The sequence below is a fragment of the Canis lupus genome, chromosome 30 (assembly GCF_003254725.2).
Source record: "Canis lupus dingo isolate Sandy chromosome 30, ASM325472v2, whole genome shotgun sequence".
Taxonomy (NCBI): Eukaryota; Metazoa; Chordata; class Mammalia; order Carnivora; family Canidae; genus Canis; species Canis lupus.
Window position 1 is genome coordinate 13,930,326 of NC_064272.1, and position 10,194 is coordinate 13,940,519.

A 10,194-nucleotide genomic window follows, 5' to 3' on the forward strand; every position below is an offset into this window, starting at 1 on the left:
CTGCACATTTACACTCCTACTAAGGATGTGGGACCAAGACTACATTATGCACCCACCTTAAACAATGAAAACAAAAATGGACAGCATATAAGAAACAACAGTTTTAAGATATTGAACAGTAGGCAGTCTAAGACAATAATACCTATGGAAAGTTTAAAAAAAAATAAAGAGGAAAACACTATGATGGTCTCAGCTTACTGCTGAGTTTCCAGGAAGAATTTCTAGGAAGAATTTCCAGGAAGAGGCTGGAACCAGATCCCAGTAGTTTCCTTGAACTGAGAAGATGGGATTGAGAACTCAGGGAAGCCAAAGAGGCAAGAGTTTGTAAGTCAGAATACTGGAAAGGAGAGAGCTGCATTGAGAGAAGACTTTTTAGACCTCCAGGGTATTCTCCTTAAGTCTTCTACTGCATTCTGCTCAGCGCAAGGATGTAATGAAATCTCTACTTCTGGAGAAAAAACCTATAAAGGATCAGGTGAAACAGTCACAAGAGATTATACAGGGTTTGTAATAATTTTTGTTCCTTCCAGACAGAGTGGAACAACCTTGTAATACATGGGGCATTGTGTATAGTACTCAGAATTGTATTGCCTTATTAGTATTAATACATATTGCGTATTAATAAGTATTATTAGTATTAATAAGTATTCAGTACTTAGTATTTTAGTGAAAAATTAGCCCTAAAGACTACTCTGATTTTGCATACCAAAATCTGTAGGTAATCATTGGAAAGCTTATAAAATAATTTGTTTGAGTCTCAGAATGAAGCTCAAGCATATTAAAAAGAATATAAAAAATATCCAGCATCCAAAAATATAAAATCCATATGTCAAGCATCTAATAAAAATTTTCTCATACATGCAAATAAGCAGGAAAATACACTCAGAATAAGAGAAAAGATTAATCAGTACAAAAAGACAGAAATGACCCAGATGAAAGAATTAACATACAAGAATATTAAAAGTATTATAAATATAATCCATATGCTCAAGTAAAATACTATACACTGGCAAATTGAATTTAACAAAAAATAAAAATAAAATTGAAAAAATAGTAAAATAAAGCATAAGACCATTAAGGAGAGACATGGAAGATATTTAGGAAGACCCAAATAAAACATAAAGATTAAAAAATATATATCTGAGATTCAAAAGTAAATAAAATGGGATTATCAGAAAATCAGATACTGCAAAAGAACAGGTTAGTGAATTTGAAGACATGACAATAGACAATCCCAATGAAACCCAGAGAGAAAGAAAAGACTAAAAATGAAAAATAAACGGAGCATCGATGAAGTGTAGGAAATTTTCAAACAGCCTAATATACTTATTATTGGAGTCCTCAAAAAGGAGAAGGGCATAGAAAAAAATATTTGGCGAGATAAATGTGAGGAATTTACAAATTTGATGAAAAATATAAATCCAGAGATCCAAGAAACTCCATGAATCCAAGGCATAAAAACATGAAGAAAACTACACCAAAGCATATCATAATCAAGTGGTCAAAACCAATAATAAAAAGAAAATCTTAAAATAGCCAAAGGAAAAAATGGAACAGCCCATACAGAGGCAAAAAAAATAAAAATGATTGCAGACTTCTCATTGGAAGCAATGCAGGCCAGAACACAAAAGAGCAACATCTTTAAAGTACTGAAAGAACAAAATTGTCAACCTAAAATGTATACTCAATAAGAATATCTCTCAAAAACCAAAACCAAAATAAAAACTTTTTCAGAAAAAAAGCTGAACTCTAAATCTACACAAAGAAATGAAGAGTACTGGAATTGGTCAACATATATTAAAATACTTTTTGTTATTTTAAAAATATCTTTAAAATATTATTGATTATTTAAAGCAAAAATAATACATTTTGAGGGGTTTTATAATATCTGTGGTATTAACATGTATGACAAGACATTAATATGTATGAAAGAACAGGGGAGGAGAAATGAATGTATACTGTTGTAGTGGTCTTACACTCTGCATGGAATGGCATAATATCACTTGAAATTCTATATTTTAAAGATGTATAAACTGTAAACCTTTAAAGCAACCACTGTAGAAAAAAGAGGTATAGCTAATACACCAACAATAAAGTGGAATAATTTTTTAAAAATATTCAATTAATCTAAAAGAAAGCAGAAAAAAAGGGATGTCTCACTCTGCTCAAACAATAGAAATTTATTTCTCACAGTTCTGAAAGCTGGGAAGTCCAAGATTAAGATGCCAGCCAATGCATGGTTTCTGGTGAGAGCTTTCTTCCTGGCTTGAAGATAGCTACCTACTAGCTATGTCCTCACATGTCCTTTCCTCTGTGTGGGCATTTAGAGAGGTGGGGGGGGGTATCTTCTTCTTCTTATAAGGCCCATCATGAGGGTCTCATCTTCGTGACTTAATCTACTCTGTCTCCCAAAAGCCCTATCTCCAAATATCATCACACTGCAGGTTAAGGTTTTAACATAAATTGATGGAGAGGACACATTCAATCCATAACAAATGGAGGAAGGGAATAAAGAAGAGATGGGATATATATAAAACAAAGAACAGCATGGTAGATTTAAATGAAATGATACTAATAACTGCATTAAATGTAAATGGTTTAAACATCCAATTAAAAATGAGAGGTTATCATATTGAATAAAAAAGCAAGATCCAAAATGTGCTGTCTGTAAGAAAATAAGAAACTTACTTAAAATATAAAAACATATATTGGTTGAAAGTAAAATTATTCAAAAAGTTATATCATGGTAACACTAATTAAAATAAAACTGAGTGGCTATATTAATATAAGAAAAAGAGAATGATGAGGGATAGAGTACCATTTCATAATGATAGGGAGGTCAATTCATCAAGAGAACATAACAATCTTAAATATTTCTGCACTTAAAAACAGAGCTTCCAAAACATGGCACAGAAACTAAAAAAAGTAAGAGAATTAAATAAATATATATCATTGGAGATTTCAACAACCCTCTCTAAATAAATAATAGAAGATGTACATTAAATAAGGATACAGAAGGCTTAACACTATTAACCAATCTGACCTAACTTATATTTAGGGAAGTCTCTAACCAGTAACAGGATTGTTTTCCAGTGCTTGTGAGATGTTTATGAAGATAGACAATATTCTGATCATAAAACAGGCCTCTAATTTAAAAGGGATTCAAGGGGCATTGGGTATAGACATATAAAATATATTCCTTGATCACCGTGGAATTAAGTTAGAAATCAATAACAGATCTAGAAAATCCTGAAATATTTGTAAACAAAATAGCATACTTCTAATTAATGTATGTGTCAAAGAAGAAATCAAAAAGGAAATTAGGATGTATCTTTAATTGCATGAAAATAAAAGCAAGACATACGAAAGTGTGTAGGATGCTGCTATGGCAGTGATTGGAGGGCAATTTATAGTACCAAAGATTAGATTAGGAAAGAAGAATTGTTTCAAATCAATGGTGTAAACTTCCACCTAAAGAAACTAGGGGCCCAGGGAAGAGCAATTTAAACCGAAGTAAGCAAAAGAAATAGTAAGGTTATGAGCTTGAAACAGCAAAATAAAAAGCTATGATAAAGAATATCAATTAAAACGTAGTAGGCATACCCTACAGTAAGACCCAGTGATTCCTACCTTCCCTTTGCCTTGAGTGTGGGTAGAACCTATGACTTTTTTCTAGCCAAATAAATATGGTAAATGTGATGAGATGTCACTCCTGCAATTAGGTTATGTTTTATGGCAAAGGTGATAGGATGTAACTCCCATAATAATGTTATATAAAACTCTGTTTTAGCAGACTTGAACCAGAGACCCTTCTTACAGGCTTAATGGAATGAATGGCTATCTATGCTGAAGAAACCTGTGTGTCAAGGGCATATAGACAGCCTCTAAGAACTTCTGGTGGCCACTACAACCTGAAAGTAGCCTTCAGCCAATAGTTAGCAAAAAGCCATCCCCCTAAGTCAAACAGCTACACAGAAATGAATTCTGTCAACAACCTGAATAAGCTTGGAATCAGATTCTTTTCAATTGAGCCTCCAGAGAACACAGCCCACCAACTCCTTGATTGCAGACTTGTGATATATTTTGTAGGACTAGCAGATGGATTGGATGTGGATGGAGTTGAAGGAGGCTCTGAGAGAGAGGAGACTCAAGTATGGTCTAGTTTGATTTGGCACTGGGTGCATGATGATTTACTAAGCCAGGAAGGACCATGGAGTAACAGATGGATAGTGAGTGTGGGTATCAAGAATTCTGTACTGACTGTACTAATTTTGAGATGCCCATGATAACTGCAGGGGGAAATATTTAAATTTAAAAACTTATAAAATAACCACAAAACAAATGATAGATTTTCTCCCTTTTTCCCCTAAAGCCTTCCACTTAAACCAATATTAAATTTTATTAACAATTTCTGTGAGAACTCTATTAAGTTCTATTTAAAAGAATTTCATCTCTGTGGCAATATCAGAGATAACTATCTGGGGGAAAATGTGGAATAGTGCAGAATTTACTGTATTTGGTCCTTCTGCAATTTTCTAAATAACACATGAATTTATGAAATAAAATCCATTCCTTAAAAATCAATTCCACCAACTCCTCCATTGACCTTTTAAGCTCTCTAGATTCCTATATTCAAATCTCCATGTCAAGGAGTTTTAAACTCTTACACAAAGACTAAGAAAAACGTCTATTTTCGGGATTTTGTTAAGACATAGTGAGGTGAGGTTAAAGTCTTCTAATTAGCCATCCCACAGCTGTGTCTTCTCATTTGCAACCAAATGACACTCAGCCAAGAGGAGGAATTCTCCTCCTGTGAATTCTCAAAAATGATTTAGAATTACTTAGAATCTAATTTTTATACCCAGGGAGCCTCGTAAGAAGGAGTCAGGCTCATTACTGCTTATCAGAAATTACTTTTCGTCTCAAGTCCTTTTTTACCCTGAAAGGCCAATTTTGATAAGAAGTGGAGATCTGAGTCAACGAGAGGGGGGAAATCATTGCAAGCAGTGATCAATGGAGCCTGGTTTGCCAGGCTTATTTAGAGTTGCCAAGAAATCTTCTTGCCAATGACCAAATCTTACAAAATAATAAGTACTCTACTCTAAATGTGCTTTGAAAGCAGTGAAGGAAAATCATATTTCTGCTATGATTAAAGCTGTATCATGATGCTGTATACTTGAGGACAGATATAAGAAGGAGAAAAGACAACTGAAAATAGGTGATTTGTTAGTGTTATGTGATTGTAGCTTTTTTCCCTTGTTTTCCAAACTTTTGTGTAGATAATATTGTGAGAGAGGGTGAGGAGCATTGAAATGTATTGTAAAAAGCTTAAATAGGATCATGAAAGTGTGTAAACAACAAATTTCAGTTTTGGTAAATGTTCTCTTTCTAGTAAATATTGCAGATATGTATCTAAAATGTTGGTTACTAATAGGTATCAAAATATATAAGAGTGGATATAATGACCTAGAAATTAACTCAAATAAATTTGCCTTGATATTATGAAATTACTATTAATATTTGCCCTAAACAAGCATATTGGGTCATTTCCATGGTCCACAAGGCCCTACATGGTCCAACTCCTGCCTACTTACTTTTCCTGCTTTTTTTTCCAACCAGTACTCTTCTCATTCTCCAACCGTCCTGGCCTCCTCCTTGAGCAAGCTCATTTCTGTTCTAGGGCCTTCATACTTGCTCTTTTTTCTGGCTGGACCACTTTCCTCTTGGTCTTCACATTGCTGTCTTTCTCCAATTTTTAGTTGAAATATGACCTTCTCAGAGAGGCTTTTGGTGACCACATCATCCAAAATATCTGTTCTACTCAATGAACACCCTCTGCAGTCAGTCTCCATCTCATCATATCATCATTTCTACATGGCAGACATCTCACAATCTAAATTGCTTTCATTCATTTGGACTACTTGTTTATTGTCTGTCTCCCCTCAAAACATTTGTGTGCACATACATACACACACGTGCTCGGATGTAAACTTCATGAACACATGGACTCTGTAGCTTTCCTCTTCACCCATTGTATCTGCCCTTTATAAAGCAGACATTTGTTATTTTTTGGACACATAGTTGATGAGTCATACTCTTTAGAATGTAATATCTGGTCCTTGCATGTTAATTTAAGAAAGATGAACTAAGGTCAATACAAACACACTAGTCCCAAAGGGATAAAATCTATAAGATTAGAGTTTCCACTTGCAGAATACATTTAAAATAAGTGAGGAATATGTGTTTTTGTTTGCATACTCCCGTTTATATGGTGGGGTGGATGAAGTAGGCTATAAATTGTTTACTAGTTCAACTCAATGCATATTAGATTTGATCCTGCCACATGAGCAAGACAGTCCTTATGCATTATCAGAGTATACTGAATATTCATAGAGGCACCATTTGGTGATTCTAGATATTGTTTTTGTTTGTTTGTTTGTTTCTTATACTCATCTAGCATGATTCATTTCAAATCATGGTACTGCCATGGAGATTTTCCAGACCACTTTAGTATGATATGTTCTCACCATTTATCTGACATCCTGTAGCAATTATTGATAATTAAATGTGTCCTGCTTTGTGCTATTTTTGCTTTCTTGAACTCTTGGGATTTTTTTGTTTGTTTGTTTCTATTGTTTGGGGCTATTATTTAAAATTTAAGACTTATGTCTCATCTCTCTAGCTAGATTTTTAAGTAAGAGATGATGTTTTAAGCCTTTTTTATACTCCGTAGTTTGTGGCAATATAGATGCTGCCTGACTAGTGATTGCAGAGGTTGGATGCTCCACCCAAATGCCCCATCTCAGCCTCTCTGCTCCCAGGTGGAAAATACATAGGTGTCTTTGCAAAAACTGAACCTATTTCCCACAGAGACTGTGAATATTGATCTGGGGTGACGCTGTTGCTACCCAGATGCTACCCAGTAACATATTTCTTACTACTCTGCCATCAGAGATTAAATTGTTAGGTGTAATGAATTAGAGTTAAGACTACCAAGTTCTTCAGGTTCTCAGATAAAATGAAAAACACATTAGTTGTGGTGGTTTGTTGTTATTGTTTTTTTCCTGTTTCTGTGAGCCATAGCAAATTGTGATTACTCTGTTTACAATGAATAGATAAAAGCCCTTCTCTTTTTCATTATTATGTTAGGCAAGAGGGCAGGTAATTTTATCTCTTGTAAAGATTAGTTAATTCACCTTAGTGGAGAAGGAAGGGCTCATGTAAAGCTAAAACCTGTTCTTCAAGAACTAGGTCTTTGTGGCTCAGTATGTTCCTGGCCTGGCTTATAATTCATTAAGTCCCTTAGCAAAACAGATGGTATTGAAAGAGACATGTGGACAGAAAGAAAATGCCTGGCCACAAAGAGTTGTAGCTACAAAACCAATTCAATAATGAATTTGGATGTGGGAAGGATTTTATTTTTTATTTTTTTTAAGAAAAGCATCTTCAGTAAGTAAATAATACCTCAGATTCCAGAAGGGATAGTAACAATCCACTGTAGCAATAGCAGAAACAATCAGGATCTAAATCTAATTAGTTTCTCATTTTAGTACAAGATTTCCAATTGCAAGCTGAGTTACACAGTGTCCTCTGTGTGGAGCTTGTGATTTCCCCCTTGAAATATTGCTCAAGCGGTTCTTCAGAGACTCTGCAATGTCCTTCACAATTAGCCAGTTACGTGTATCCTTTTCCTCACAATTCAAAGCCTTCTTCTCCATAACTCTTTCCTGATCATTCTTGCCCGTAACAAGTTCTCTTGATTCAGTTCCTATCACTGACTGCATGTACTTTTCATTTAAATCTTAACAAATCCAGAAGTTTTAGTGCATTTCCAAATAGAAGGTGGTGTTGACTAAAGCAGATGGTAAGTATCTTGCAAGGCCCAAGACAAACTTAGATCTGAAACATATCTCCTCCTTTTACTAGATAATTGTGTGATGGTATTCGTTTCCTATGGTGGTGGTAACACATTGTCACAGGGTGGATGGCTTAAAACAGGCATGTGTGCTGTCACAGCTCCAGAGGCCAGAACTGAAATCAAGGTGTTGGCAGAGTTGTTCCTTGCCCCTTCCAGCTTCTGATGGCTCCAGGCTTGTGGCTAAACCTCTCCAATCTTTATCTCCTCTTTTTCTGTGTGCCTGTTTCAAAACTCCTTTTGCTTCTTCTTCTTCTAAGATTTATTTATTCATTTTAGAGAGAGAGGGTGAGTGTGGGTGTGTACAAGATGGAGGAGGGGCAAAGAGAGAATACCCAAGCAGATTCAGAGCTGAGTGTGGAGCTCTACCTGGGGCTTGATCCTACTACCCTTGAGATCATGACCAGAGCTGAAACCAAGCTGATCACTTAAAAAACTGAGCCACCAGGTGCCCCCAACTCCCTCTCTTTCTTTCTTATGAGGATACATGTGATTGCATTTAGAGTTCATTTGGATAATCCAGAATAAGCTCCTTCTCTCAAGATCTTTATCTTAATCATATATTTTTCCATATAAAGTAATATTCACAGGTCCTAGGGATTAGGACATACATGTATCTTTTTAGGGGTCACTACTGAACCTATATAGTGACCCTAATTAGATTTCACTTTTTTTTTTTAAGCTACAGTTTTTCATCAGTAAGATGAGGACGATGACCTTCCATTAAGGAAGGTCATGATTAAATATATTTTTTCGTGTAAAACAGGTTTTGCAGGGTCACATAAATAGTAAATAGTATTTCTCTGATGGACCACCTATTGCTATTGTAATAAATTCAGCCCCTGCAGCATCTTGTCCCAAGGGATGTCTTACATGTGTTCATTAAGAAATGCATTCAGTGGGCAGCCCCATTGGCTCAGCAGTTTAGTGCCGCCTTCAGCCCAGGGCATGATCCTGGAGACCCGGGATCAAGTCCCACGTCAGGCTCCCGGCATGGAGCCTGCTTCTCCCTCTGCCTGTGTCTCTGCCTCTCTCTCTCTTCTCTGTGTTTCTCATGAATAAATAAATAAAATCTTAAAAAAAAAGATATTAAAAAGAAAAAAGATGCATTCAGTTATCAGATAACATCAGCCACCCCTCCACCGCCAACCACCACCATCATGTCCTGCTTCAAGTGCCTTTGGGGATACCTATCTTTTCAACTTCATGGCATGCCACTGCTGCCAGTGCCCAGTTCCACACCAAGGGCCCTGCTTCCTCATACCCCCACATTTGCCAGCAATGTATTCAACAGCCAGGTCTACTTTTCACTCTTCTCAGATTATTATTTTGAGGAGCTGCCTGTGTGCTGCCATGGTAGACTATGTGTAGCAACCACTATGGCGTGGCTGGTTTACTCAGCCTTTCAAAGTGCCAAAGTTGTATTGTATTCTTTGTAGCTTTGCATATTCACAAACACCCTGCATCCTTGCCAAAGTGGAGACTTTCTTTTCTCTCTTTGATTTAATTTAAATATCTCTTTAATAGACAAGGACTACATATATATATATGTGTATATATATATATATATATATAATGTATATATATAGTCATATAATTATATATAGTTATATATAGTTATATATAGTTATATATGTCCATGTACAATTAGGTCAGAACACAAATCAAAGTGGCAATCCCATGGATTGTCACACACCATTAAAAAAGGACGTACTGTCATGAACCAAACCAGTTTGTCTGAAATAGTACTCTTAATGGGTTCTTATCTCTGTTGTGCAAATAGATAATGGCGCAAGTTTTCTGGATATGTATGAATCCCAGTGATGAGTAGAGCTGAGACTCAAGCTAGAATATCCCATTCGTCTCTTTCTCTTACACCTTCTCTCCTCCTCATCCTCCCACCTCCACCACTCACAAACACACAAGTAAATGCACTTTACACAGCCTCTATGATATGATAGTTGCTCAATAAATACAAGACCTTTTTCTTCCCTGTGCCCATAAGTGGTTTGCATGCATTAGTCAATAAATATGTTTTTACCAGTGAATATATAAATCTATATTCTATAAGAAAAATGGAAATATCCCTCATAAAATTGCAATAAATTAAACTGGGCCTCTGACTTCAACCTCTATAACTATTAACTGTCTGGTTATTAATAATAAGCCACAAATAGAGACCTTTGTATATTCATATAATTATTTAATGAGTAACTGTGCATATGCCATTTAAAATTCTTACTTCCTAGACACTTGCTTTGCAACATTGCTAGTTGTGA